The sequence below is a fragment of the Notamacropus eugenii genome, chromosome 2 (assembly GCF_028372415.1).
Source record: "Notamacropus eugenii isolate mMacEug1 chromosome 2, mMacEug1.pri_v2, whole genome shotgun sequence".
NCBI lineage: Eukaryota > Metazoa > Chordata > Mammalia > Diprotodontia > Macropodidae > Notamacropus > Notamacropus eugenii.
In genome coordinates, this window is record NC_092873.1 from 399,077,142 (window position 1) to 399,089,578 (window position 12,437).

Here is a 12,437-nt window from a genome sequence, read left to right on the forward strand (position 1 = left end):
ATTTCAGTTATCTGACAACCCAGAGTAACAACAATAAGATGAGAGGAGTATTACATTACCAATTCTAATAACTGCCAGATAGCATACAACACAAGAAAAACATCTATCATAACTACTGAAAATATTAACATTCTACAGAGGTATGAATGGTGTTTGGAGAAAAACAAGGCAAGATTAGCACATAGCATTGGTTTCCGCTGGGGCACAGAGAAAAGAAAAGTATTTCCTACCATTCCTTCCTATTATATTCTTGTGGTTAATAATTTTAAGTATCTAATACATGCATGACATTGTGCCAGATGCCGTTTGATACCTATAATTTAAGACATCCCATACCCTGTTGAAGCTAGGTGATAACAATGAATAAAATGCCATATCTGAGGTCAGGAAGACTCATTTTCCTGAGTTCAAATCTAGCCTCAGGCACATGCTACCTTATGGGACCCTATGCAAGTCGCTTTACCCTGTTGATTCAGATTCCTTATTTGTAAAATGGAGAAGAAAATCGCAAAATAGCCCAATATCTCTGGCCAAATAGGATCACAAAGAGTTAGACATGACTGAATAACAACAGCAAAAATGTTATTTGGTGTGAAATTTAGTATATAATTTATATAACATATTTATATGAAAATAATTATGATAAAAATTAAGATTTAACAAACAACATATTGGAGGAAGAGATAACAAATGCTACTATGAAAAAACAAGAATAACAATAAATGTCTTTTCATTTATAGTTCAGAGAAATGAAAGAGTTCCTGTCTTGGTCAAATTGGAACCTGAAGAAAAGGTCAGATTTTAGATGGACACATGGACTGGGTTATGGCATACTCTAAGAAAAGAATGATATTACATTTTTAAAAGCTACTAAGATTTTATAGTGACCTTATTTTGTGGGATTTCTTTATATGTTTAAACAAGATCTTTAAAGGACACAGTGTTTTGCTGTCATAATTTAAATAGTAGGAAAGAGAAGGGAGAAGTAAAAAGGTTTACAATCTAAATTCTAACATTTAGATATGGGAAAGGGAACTCCTGCAAAAGTTCTCTACAAGTATGTTAATTGTTGGGTCATTTAAATTTTTCATTATGAATTACAGTAAGTTGAGCAATTTTAAAAATGCCAAAAATATGTAAAGAACCGCTAAAGGGAAAATATGATGTGGTTTTTTAAAAAAACAGAGAAAAATATATAATCAGTCATTAATGAATCATAAATGATTTAAACATCACCTTTTGCTTCAGGGACCTTAAAAGTGATAGGTATTTAATTGCTAAAAATTTCCATTTGATGTCCAAAGACTTGAAATGAATCCTAATCCTTAATCCTATGTTTATTGAATTTGGTTTTTTTAAGGACATTTGGATGAATGAACCATTAATGTTAGAGTCAGTCCACATTTCTAATGCCCTCAGACATGTCTGAAAATGTTGTTTTTAATGGCTTCAAAAATTTGGTGTGCCTGATGAATAATTGAAAGAAATTTTAATATAGCAATGAATACAAAACTAGAAAAATCTTCTTTATTTCTATCTCTTAATGAACTCTTAAGTGGTTTATAATTCAGTTTGTAGGTATCTGCTATATTTTCATATTACACTCTCATGGAAAACTGCAGAGCTTGAAAATCTGTTAAGCTAGATGGCCTGAATATTTGGCCTGAGGTTGGGAAGATTCATCTTCCTGAATTCAAATATTCCATCAGAAGCTTACTAGCTTGTGACTCTGGGAAAGTCATTTAACCCTGTTTTTCTAAGTTCCTCATGTGTAAAATTAGCTGGAGAAAGAAATGAAACCACTCCTCTCTTTGCCAAAAAAAACACAAATGGGGTCATGAAGAGTCAGACACAATCAAAACAAATGGACAGCAACAAGAGATTATATTCATCTAGAGACACATCTTTTCCACTTTTGCAAAAGTCTAATTATGTCAGAAGGGATAGAATAAATAACACCCTTATACCACGCTGAGGTTTACTGTAGGCTTTTTCAAAATACTAATGAAGATATGGGACTTACATGATAATGATTTGGCAACTATAGTTTCTTATGTGACACAATACTAACAGAACTTTCAATAACAGTCACTGACTATTTACACCACATTGTTTGAGACAATATTAAGAATTTTTTAAAGAAAAGAATATCAGCAGTCTATTACTATTATAGAAGGAAAGAATATAAACCCAGCCAACAGGCACTAGGGTGTTAACAAAAAAACAATTAGAAGTGGGCAGAGCCAAGATGGGAGAGTAGAAGGACAAACCTACTCTTAGCTTTACACCCAAAGTCTATAAAATACCTGTAACAAATGATTACAAACACATTCTAGAGAAGAAAAAGCCACAAAACGATAGAGGGAAAGAGGTTTCCAGCCCAAGACAGCCTGGAAGGCCAACAGGAAAAGTCTATCACACCAGGCATGAAGAAGAATGGAGAGCAGCCCAGCCTTAACCATGGTGCAGCTGGGACAGGACTGGAGCAGGTGAAATCCCAGGCAGCAGCTGCAGTTCCAAGACTTCTCACTCCACAAATGCCAAAGACAGCTTCAAAGGTCAGTGAGAAAGCTCTTTCACCTGGGTGTGAAGGGAACAGGGTCCAGCCCTTGCCTCCAGCCCAGAGCAGTGGAAGTCCTTGTGGCACAGCATCCATTTTTGGAGCCCTCATAAAGAACCTGGGGTAATTGAGCCTTTGATCTGGATCTCAGCCCTGAGTGGCAGCCCTGGGGTAAGGAGGAGCACTGATGAAATGGAGCTGGAAGCAGTTGTGGAGAGGGAACCCTACTTGTAGATCCTTAGCAGAAAAGCCTGTGGTTGTTCCCAGACCAGAGCTCAGGTCAATAGAGGAGTAAACTCCTTTCCCTTGGTTGTGCCACCTTGGAGGAAATAAAAACTTACAAGTCCCTAGAGTATACATTCCACTTGACAAAGTACTTAAAAATCAAGTAACTGGCTGGGAAAATACCCAGAGAGGAAAAAAAATAAAACTATAGAAGTTTACTTTCTTGGTGAACAGGTATTTTCCTCCATCCCTTTGGATGACGAATAACAAAGTACACCTGTAGAAGAAGACATCAAAGTTAAGGTTCTGCACTGAAAACCTCCAAATAAATTTTCAAAGGTCTCAGGCCATGGAAGAGCTCAAAAAAGATTTTGAAAATCAAGTAAGAGAGGTGGAGGAAAAATTGGGAAGAAAAATAAGTGATGCAAGAAAATCATGAAAAATGAGTCAACAGCTTGCTAAAGGAGACCCGAAAACATGCTGAAGAAAATAACACTTTTTAAAATAGAATAACTCAAATGACAGAAGGGGACTTAAAAGCCAATTAGGAGAAGAGTGCTTTAAAAAGCAGAATTAGCCAAATGGAAAAGGAGGTTTAAAAGCTTGCAGAACAAAATACTTCTTTAAAAATTAGAATGGAGGAGATGGAAGCTAATGACTTTATGAGGAACCAAGAAATTACAAAACAAAACCAAAAGAGTGAAAAAAGTAAAAACAATGTGAAATACTCATTGGAGAAACAAGTGACCTGGAAAAGAGATCCAGGAGAGACAATCTAAAAATTATGAGACTACCTGAAAACTATGATTAGAAAAAGAGCCTAGACATCATCTTTCATGAAATTATCAAGGAAAACTGCCCTGATATCTAGAACCAGAGGGTAAAATAAATATTGAAAGAATCCACAGATGACCTCCTGAAAGGGATCTGAAAAGAGAAACTGCTAGGAATATTGTAACCAAATTCAAAAGTTCTCATGTCAAGGAGAAAATGTTGTAAACAGCCAGAAAGAAATAATTTAGTATTGTGGAAATACAATCAGGATAACACAAGTTCTAGCACCTTCTACATTAAGGGATTGAAGGACTTGCAATATGATATTCCAGAAGTCAAAGGAACTAACATTAAAGCCAAGAATTACCTAAACAGCAAAACTGAGTATAATTCTTCAGGGAGAAAATGGTCATTCAATGAAAGAGAGGACTTTCAATCATTCTTGATGAAAAGATCAGAGCTGAACAGAAAATTTGACTATCAAATCCAAGAACCAAGAAATGTATGAAAAGGTTAACAGGAAAGAGAAATTCTAAGGGACTTACTAAAGTTGAACTCTTTACATTGCTACATGTAAAAATATATTTGTAACTCTTGAGACTTCTCCCAGTATTTGGGATTTGGATAGTTGGAGGGAATTATACATAGGTACATAAATGATGCCACCTGCATGCCCCAGTCAGTGCCCCGGTGGTTCTGCGGAGCTTGGGAGAGACGTGCACTTGGTTGACTGGGACAAGAAGAAGAAAGTTACAGACTGTGAGTAACCCTGCTTATAGATAAAACAGGTAGAGAGCTTAGTCCAGAGAGATTATATCCAAAGCTACAGGAAACACAAACAGGACCATATACAGATTGTAGAATGGCTATGACAGGATTGCCCAGAACTGCAGGAGTGGAAGAGATGATGCAAAGGTGTGAAGATGTAGGTTCGGTAATGTTTGCAGCTCACGTGAAGGAACAGGTAAAGAGACAGTATAGAACTGAAGCTGCCAGCATGAGACAAGGACAGAACTGTTATAGCTGTGGAAAAGCAGGTCATTTTAAAAAAGACTGTAGGAGCAGGCCAGGAGTGAGGCCAAAACACCATGCCCAAAGTGTAGAAGAAAGGGTCATTGGGCCTCAGAATGCCTAGGAGCCCTGCCGCAATACTCTAGCCCAGGACCTGAAGGAGGGACAAACCTTCCAACCCAAAGCTATGACAGCATGGAGAGGCAAGCCCAACAAGGAGATTCAAAGCCTCAGACAACGGTACCGAGTGGCCACAGTAAAAGAAAGAAAGCCACATACCTAGGTTGTACATAGTGTCTGTATCTGTGTTCTGTCTTTCTGTAATTTGTGTGCGTGTGTTTGTGTGTTAATACCGCCAGTGCCCTTGTGCTGGTTGGAATGCAGTTATCTCTTTTCCACCCCCTCTGTCTCTCTCTCTCTGATGGCTGCAGCATCAGGGAAGAGAATGGGAGAAAGAGAGGAACTCCTCTTGTTTAGTTTATGTCACTGCTAAAGTCAGTTCAGGTCAGGTCAGAAACATGTACCAAGAAACAATATATAGTAGGGGCTGCTATCTAAGCCCACTAGAATAACTTGGGTAGTACCTTGAAAAGTTGTTGGTAAAATTCTCTCTCTCTTTCTATCTTTTAACCCTGGCCAGCTTGTGAAGGTGGGGAGACAGACCAGAAATTGGGGAACTTTTTCCCCTCATCTTATGGAGGCAACCTAACTAGTGTTTTAATCACCTCATGCCTCACCAAAAACAGAAAAGTTTCTTTGCTGTAATTGTTTTAAGTGTATGATGTCGCTTCTCATTGGATAGTTCAGACAGGGCAGATTCACAAAATTTTAGGGACTGGGGTAAGAACAGGGACTACAGGCCCTCATAGCTGGGGAGAGGGACCAAACACCCGTTAGCAAGTAGGTAAGAAGGTGAGCCCTGCTGGGAGCAGGAAGAAGCCGCTGTTCATCAGCACAGAGAGCCCTGTTGGGAAGAAGTTGCTGCCAAGCAGCGCAGAGAGCCCCACTGGCAGCGGGAAGAAGGCGCTGGTAGTCGGTGTGAGAGCCTCGCTGCTCGTCAGTGGGAAGAAGTCACTGTGTGTCAGCACCTCCCCGTCAGTCGGCGGGAAAGGGGAGCCCCTCTGGGAGTGGGAAGAAGTCGCTGTTAGCGCAGTGAGCCCCACGTGCGCAGCGGAAAGAAGTCACTGACTAACAGCACAGATAGCCCCGCTGGGAGAGGGAAGAAGCCGCTGGTAGTCAGCGCCTCGCAGTTAGACGGGAACCATGGGTCAGGGGTATACTATCCCACTGATCTAGCCCGAGGAGAAGGAAGTGCTTGCTAGTCACTTACATAAGCTGTGTAATAAGGAAGGAATTAAGCCCCACTTAAGCCAGTGTCGAGATTTTGTTGAGCATATCTGGAAGAATTCCCCATTCTTATATGAATAAGTGCATATTGGAAATGTAAATAATGGTACCTACAATTCACTGTTTGGGTTACAATTGTGTTTCTAAATTGTAATAACACTGTCTTGTATTGTACATTAAGTGATCATGGTAATCCAGAAATGGTGTAACAAAAGGCAATTTAACTCTGAATTTTGTTGACACTAGAGATGTTGGGAAACTTGTGTAAAACAAGTTATGTTATTGTAAACTTTACCTGTCCTGTACCCTTGTCTTATAGTGTTGCGTGATTGCCCTTTAGAGAAACCAGGTATTTTACCCCTTGCCTGTTACAGAAGTTACAGCTAAAATAATTTGTGTATCATTTTTGAAAGTTGTAAGAGTGTTACCTACATTATGAAGTTGCTGTTTTAATGCTAAACCTAAAATTGTTAATTCATTACTGTGTATAGAAAGAAAAGAATGGAGTAAAAATTTTATTTAGACTGATTCTGCCCATTCAGAACAGTCCTCCTGTATGTTTGGGGTTTGGCAAGCATGGGATTCATGCCAATTCCTTTTATTTTGTAAAACTGCCAAGGCCTCTTTCATGTGGACAAAGTCATCAGTCCCAAGAAAGAAATTTGTTTGGCTTATATAATTCATAAACAATGAATGTGACTTGCTCAATAGTTGTAATAGATAGAAAAGATTTTTAATAATTGACTTTTATATCAGGACAAGTTTTAAATTTGAGAAGGAAGGATCTTAAATGAAATCTCATATGTATGTGAGTCCTGTTAATCTTCATTGCTTATTGCAACTCCATGGGAATACAAATAACTGTATTTGGCTTTAAGTTGTGATTAGTGAAATTTGCTGTTTAAGGTAAAAGCATTTGGGACCATAAATATTTTTGTTTAAGTGTGAATTGGGGTATAGTTGCCTGCATTAAATCAGTATCTGAGAGAATTGCCACAAGTTACTCAGAAGGAATGTGATCCTGCACTGTTAACAGGTGAAGTTTGTATCTGGATAGGAAACACCAAGGGGACAATTCTAGACTCACTCTAGCATGGGATCTTCCTGGTCAATTTCACCCTTGTGTCCTAGAAAAAGGAATGTTTCTCACCTGACTATTTCTGAGTCTGGCTATGAAATAGATACTGCATGGTTTGGAGTATTGCACTGTTACCCAATTCAAACAGAGTGAAGGATGTGTTATCCTGTCTTATTTGGTATGCCACATGTCCCTGCTTTTACTTCTGTAGTGAATTTCTCTGATCATAGCAAGTGACCAGCAATATATGTGAGCCCTTTTGTACTGGGAACACCAATGTTATTTTTATTGGAACACTAATATTATTTTATCTGAACTTGGTATGATCAAACATTTATGTACATTCCTTTCACCCTAAGGTGTCCTCATTGTGTAGAAGCATTTTAAAAGAAGTAGCATTTTTCTGTAATCAGTCTTGTACTGTTACCAACATGAAATTCCCCTGCGCATTTTCCCTGAGTGTTCTGTGATAATTACAGCTTTGGTTTGTTTGAGGGATGTTAGTTTCGCTTTCACGATCATTGTAAACGGTTTTGACTCCTTTTTCTTAAAGTGACACTGTTGTAAAGGCACCGGACATATTTCTGGAAGACGTGCTGAAGCAGAAAAGACCTTGCTATTTTGATATGCAATGGTTGAAAGTCATGTGTGCATGTATTCTCCACTTCATTTCCACGAGTTTTTCTCCCAGCATGGACTTTATCTAGAGGAGGATGAACAATCTCTTCAGTTGTGCAGTTCGAATTGGGGCCCCTTTTGTTTAGGGCCCTACAGCTCTGCTAGTGATGCTATGCCTTGTGTGCTATCCTGTCTGTGGTAGGAAGATTGTGGAAGATGAAGCAGTCTGGATGATGGGTTCAACGCCTTTGGATGCATAACAGGTTTGATTGGCACTATGGAAGGCAGACAGGAAGGTGGGGTGTATGGAGTCGTCAAGGCCCTTCATATCCCCTGATCGTTGCTCTGGGTACTTTTGTGCCAGTTTCAGGGGGTTTAAGCACGTCGGGATTGTGTGGGGATGTATGTTCAGAAAACAGCAGAATGATGTAACTACCATTTTTAACCCCTTCTGGTCAATTTTGGCCTTTGCTTGCTTCACCTCCTTGCCAGCTTTGTCTCCTCCAGGTTTTGTGTCTTCCACTTCAGAGATGACTGTTCTGGCTCTATGTGACCTACTGTCCATGACTTGTCACCCTCTGGACTGCTGCGACCTCTCCACTGTCAGGACCTTGTGTGCCTGGGACGGCTCTCCATCCCCTCTCAGCAGGATGCCAGCTGCAGACGCGGAGACCTTCGTTCCTTACACCGTAGATCTGGGTTCTACTCTTTATCAAAAAACAAAAAGGGGGAAATGACGTGGGCCCTCAGTTTGGCCATATGTACTTGGGCCCTGAGACTGAATTCCCATTGTACACAGTTGGACATATGTCCTTGGACCCTAATACTGAAATCACTTTTTCCAAATATGTTTCTCTCTAGCCCCTAAATATTATCTCAGGCAGTTTTTCCCTCAAGGACACAGTCTGCCCCAGCAGCAACCATTATCTCCCTTCCTCCTGTAGTAGTCAACTGAACCTATAGAATTCAAGTGCCAGTTATGTATTACTGTATTACTGTTCACTGACCAGTCATGTGTATCCTAGACTCAGATGAATTTATATTGTCACTCAGATGTCAAATGTATTTATATTGTTACTCAGATGTATATATTGTTATTTTTATTTGAACAGGATCCCCACTTATTAGGCCACCACTCCTTCAAGACCAGACACACCACCATGAGGTATTAAGGAAGGGAATATGCTTTACCTGATGATATGTATGGTACTTTATCTCGATGTATCAATTCTCAATCAGACCCCTTTGCTATGATTATACAGCAACCTACATATGCTATGTTCCCTGCTAAGGTAAATCATACTTGGTATCAAACTCAGGAGTATACATTCTCTGTAGAAAGAGATGGTGCAACGTCTGGCTGTTAGATGTGACAAAAACTATGTATTAGCTGTGTTGTGATTGCTTGTTTCTTTACATCTGCTATGGCCTTAAGCCTGCTAATTAGCTATATGCACAATATGTAGGAGGGTTAGCAAGAATGTGGGCAGAGGATTCGAGCTCCGATGTGCAAACGTACAGAGCAGTATAATAGTAGTGATTGTGATGGGACAGATACTAGGCAACACCTGTATAGAACTACGGACTTGGATCAGGACTTACACAACATGACTATTTTGAAAGTCTTTTGCAAAATTACTCATATATGGTCCACATTGAATTGCTTGCTTTCTCAGTGGGGATGGTGTGTTGGGAGGAAGGGAGAGAAGTTGTAATTCAAAGTTTTAGAAATGAATGATGAGAATTGTTTTTGCATGCAACTGGGAAGTAAGAAATACAGGTAATGGGGTATAGAAGTTTATCTTGCCCTACAGGAGAGAAAATGGGGATAAGGGAAGGGAGGGGTGTGATAGAAGGAAGGGCAGATTGGGGGAAAGTGTATTCAAAATGTAAGCCATCTTGGGTAGGAGAGGGAAGAGAAGGCAAGAAAATTTGGAACTCAAAATTTTGTGGAAATGAATGTTGAAAACTAAAATAAATTAATTGAAAAAAATAAGAAACTAAAAGAATTCTAGAAAGTAGAAAAAGGTTACAACTGTTAAGAGTCTAGTTAGATTTCGAACAATTTCAGGAAACAGTGATGAAATATACATAGCTCAAGAAACAAGAAATCTTTGTAAAATATGATATTTTACACTGAAATTTATCTTGAAATGGTGAACTTCTAGAATTTGATTTCTTCTTGTTCTTATTAAAGCAAAAGAACAAGAGGATGTCATGAAAAGTCTTAAGAATAACAAGACAAAATGGGAAGTTATCCTTTGTCAATTTGTTTTTAAAAGTCAGAACATGTAGTATAGAGAAGATGGTCTAGGGTGCCTGAGTTCTAGCTTTCATTACTTATATGATATTAAAATGATGGGCAAATTGTTAACCCAAATTACTTGTTATAATGAGTATCCCTAAAGTTCCAAAAGCTTTAATGGCTTAAAATCATTGAGTCTTTTGGAACACTCTGTAAATCTGCCATTTCATGTAATTTAACTAATTACTGGCATTGATACAAAGAGGTTGTTTAAAAACTGGTTAGAAATTGAAAATTTAATCCTAACATGTGCTTTTATCTTGTTGTGACTGCCTAATTTCTATCAAGTGGTAATTTTGAATTAATTTTTAAAAATGATTGTTACATTTCCAAAAAAATTTCTCAGTAAAATGCTGACAAATTCTTGGGCCAATAAGTATTTCTTAAGTGCTTAGAATATGTTCAGCACCGTACTGAGCATTGGGGCTACAAAACAAACAAACAATCAAAAGCTAACCTCTTTTGCTTTCAAGAAACTCACAATCTAACTGGGGAAATAAAATCCTTTTTCAAGTCCATCTCCCCATATTGCCATTTCAGGCTTCCTCTGGTCACCCTCAGGTGCAGGCTGTAAAGAGTCAAGTCCTAGTTTTAAAACTGCTCTAGCCCCTGTTTCCAAGTCCTGAGGGAAGGCTGGGCAACAAAGCCAGCTGGGTGGGGTCCTTGGCAGTACAGGGCACTTCTGCCCACTCACCATAGGTAACTCTAACCCCTAGATTCCAAACAGTCCCAGGAGAATGCAGCACAAAAAGCATACTCAGCTCTCCTGCCTTGCCCCTCAGTCTTTATTTTGCCATGGGGCTGAATTCCAAGTTCCTGGATTCCTCCTTCTCCAGTAGGAGCTGGCTGCTCCAGTCTCTTGCCTGGGTCTGCATGCAGACAGCTCTCCACTCCTGTTCTATGGCTCATCTCTCCAATGTTGGCACACAGGCAGTTCTCTACTCCTGCTCTATGGCTCCATTACAAGTTCTCACCATTCCTGCCTGGGCTTTGCATACAATACAATCTCAAGGTGCTCCTGGGGCTTCACAGAAACATAGCCACCACAATTGGGAAACAATGAACAATTATCCCAACCCCTATACTTTTCTTTTAATTTGCAGATCCTGCCTGACTATGCCATGATTCAGCAGTAATGTAAGATAGGTTTTCATACCAAATTGAGTGTCCTTCCTTGAACCAAATGTGATGAGAGATTTTGGAATAGAGATTGATCATATGTTCTCTTTTGGACATACTGAGTTTGGACTTTCTACAAGATATTTAAGTGAAGATGCAGAATAGGTAAAAAGATAGTGATAGACCTGAGCTCAGGAGAGATATTGGGGCTGGATAAATAGGTCTGAGAATCTGCATAGAGATAATCTGCATAGAGATAATCATGGAGGCATTCATCTAATGATACAAATTGTATAGTGGGCAAAAAGAAGACATCCTAGACTCATCATTGGGACATACTCACAATTAGTGACCATGAGATAGATCTAGCAAATGACAAAGAGAAAAAAACTGATCACAAAGGTAGAAAAAGAAATAAAGGAGGGTAGAAATATTAAAATCCAGAAAAGAGAGAGTATTCAAGAGGACAAATTTAAATCCCATTAAATCTCATTGCATCATCAAAATGGGTGGTCCCTCCACTACTGGCAATTACTCTTGACATCTTAGTTGTAATGGTTGAGAAATCTATCATCATCTGCGAACTGTTGTTGTTGTTCTTAAGTCATGTCCAATTCTTTATGACTCCAGGGACCATAGCACACTGGACTTTTCTATCCTCCACTATCTTTTGAAGTCTGTTCCAAGCCCATATTCATTGCTTCCATGACACTATCTACCATCTCATGCTCTGTCATCCCCTTTTTCTTTTGCCTTCAATCTATCCCCAAATCATGGTGTTTTCCAATAACTCTAATCTTCTCATGTGGTTAAAGTTTTTAAGCTTCGGCTTTAGTATTTGACATTCCAGTGAATAAATTGAATTAATTTCTTTAAGTATTGACTGAAATGACTTTCTTTTTGTCCAAAGGGCACTCAAAAGTGTTTACAAGCAACATAATTCAACAGCATCATGTCTGTCACACTCAACTTTCTTTTATAATCTAACTCTCATAATGATACATTGCTACTGGAAAAACCGTAGCTTTGATCATATAAGGACCTTTGGTTGGCAAGGTGATGTCTCTGCTTTTTAGTATGCTGTCCAGATTTGCCATAGCTTTTCTTCCAAAAAGCAAGAATCTTTTAATTCCATGGCAATATTCACTATCTGCAGTGATCTTTGAGCTGAAAAATATAAAATCTGACACTGCTTCCATTTATTCTCCTTCTGTTTGCCAGGAAGTGATGGTATCAGTTGCCAAGATCTTAGGTTTTGTTTCATTTTGTTCTGTTTTACACTCAATACTTTTACCCCCATCCAGAGGTTTCTTAATTTCTCCTTGCTTTCTGTCATTAGAGTGGTATCATCTGCATATCTGAGATTATTGCTATTTCTCCTGGCAAGCTTAATTTCAGCT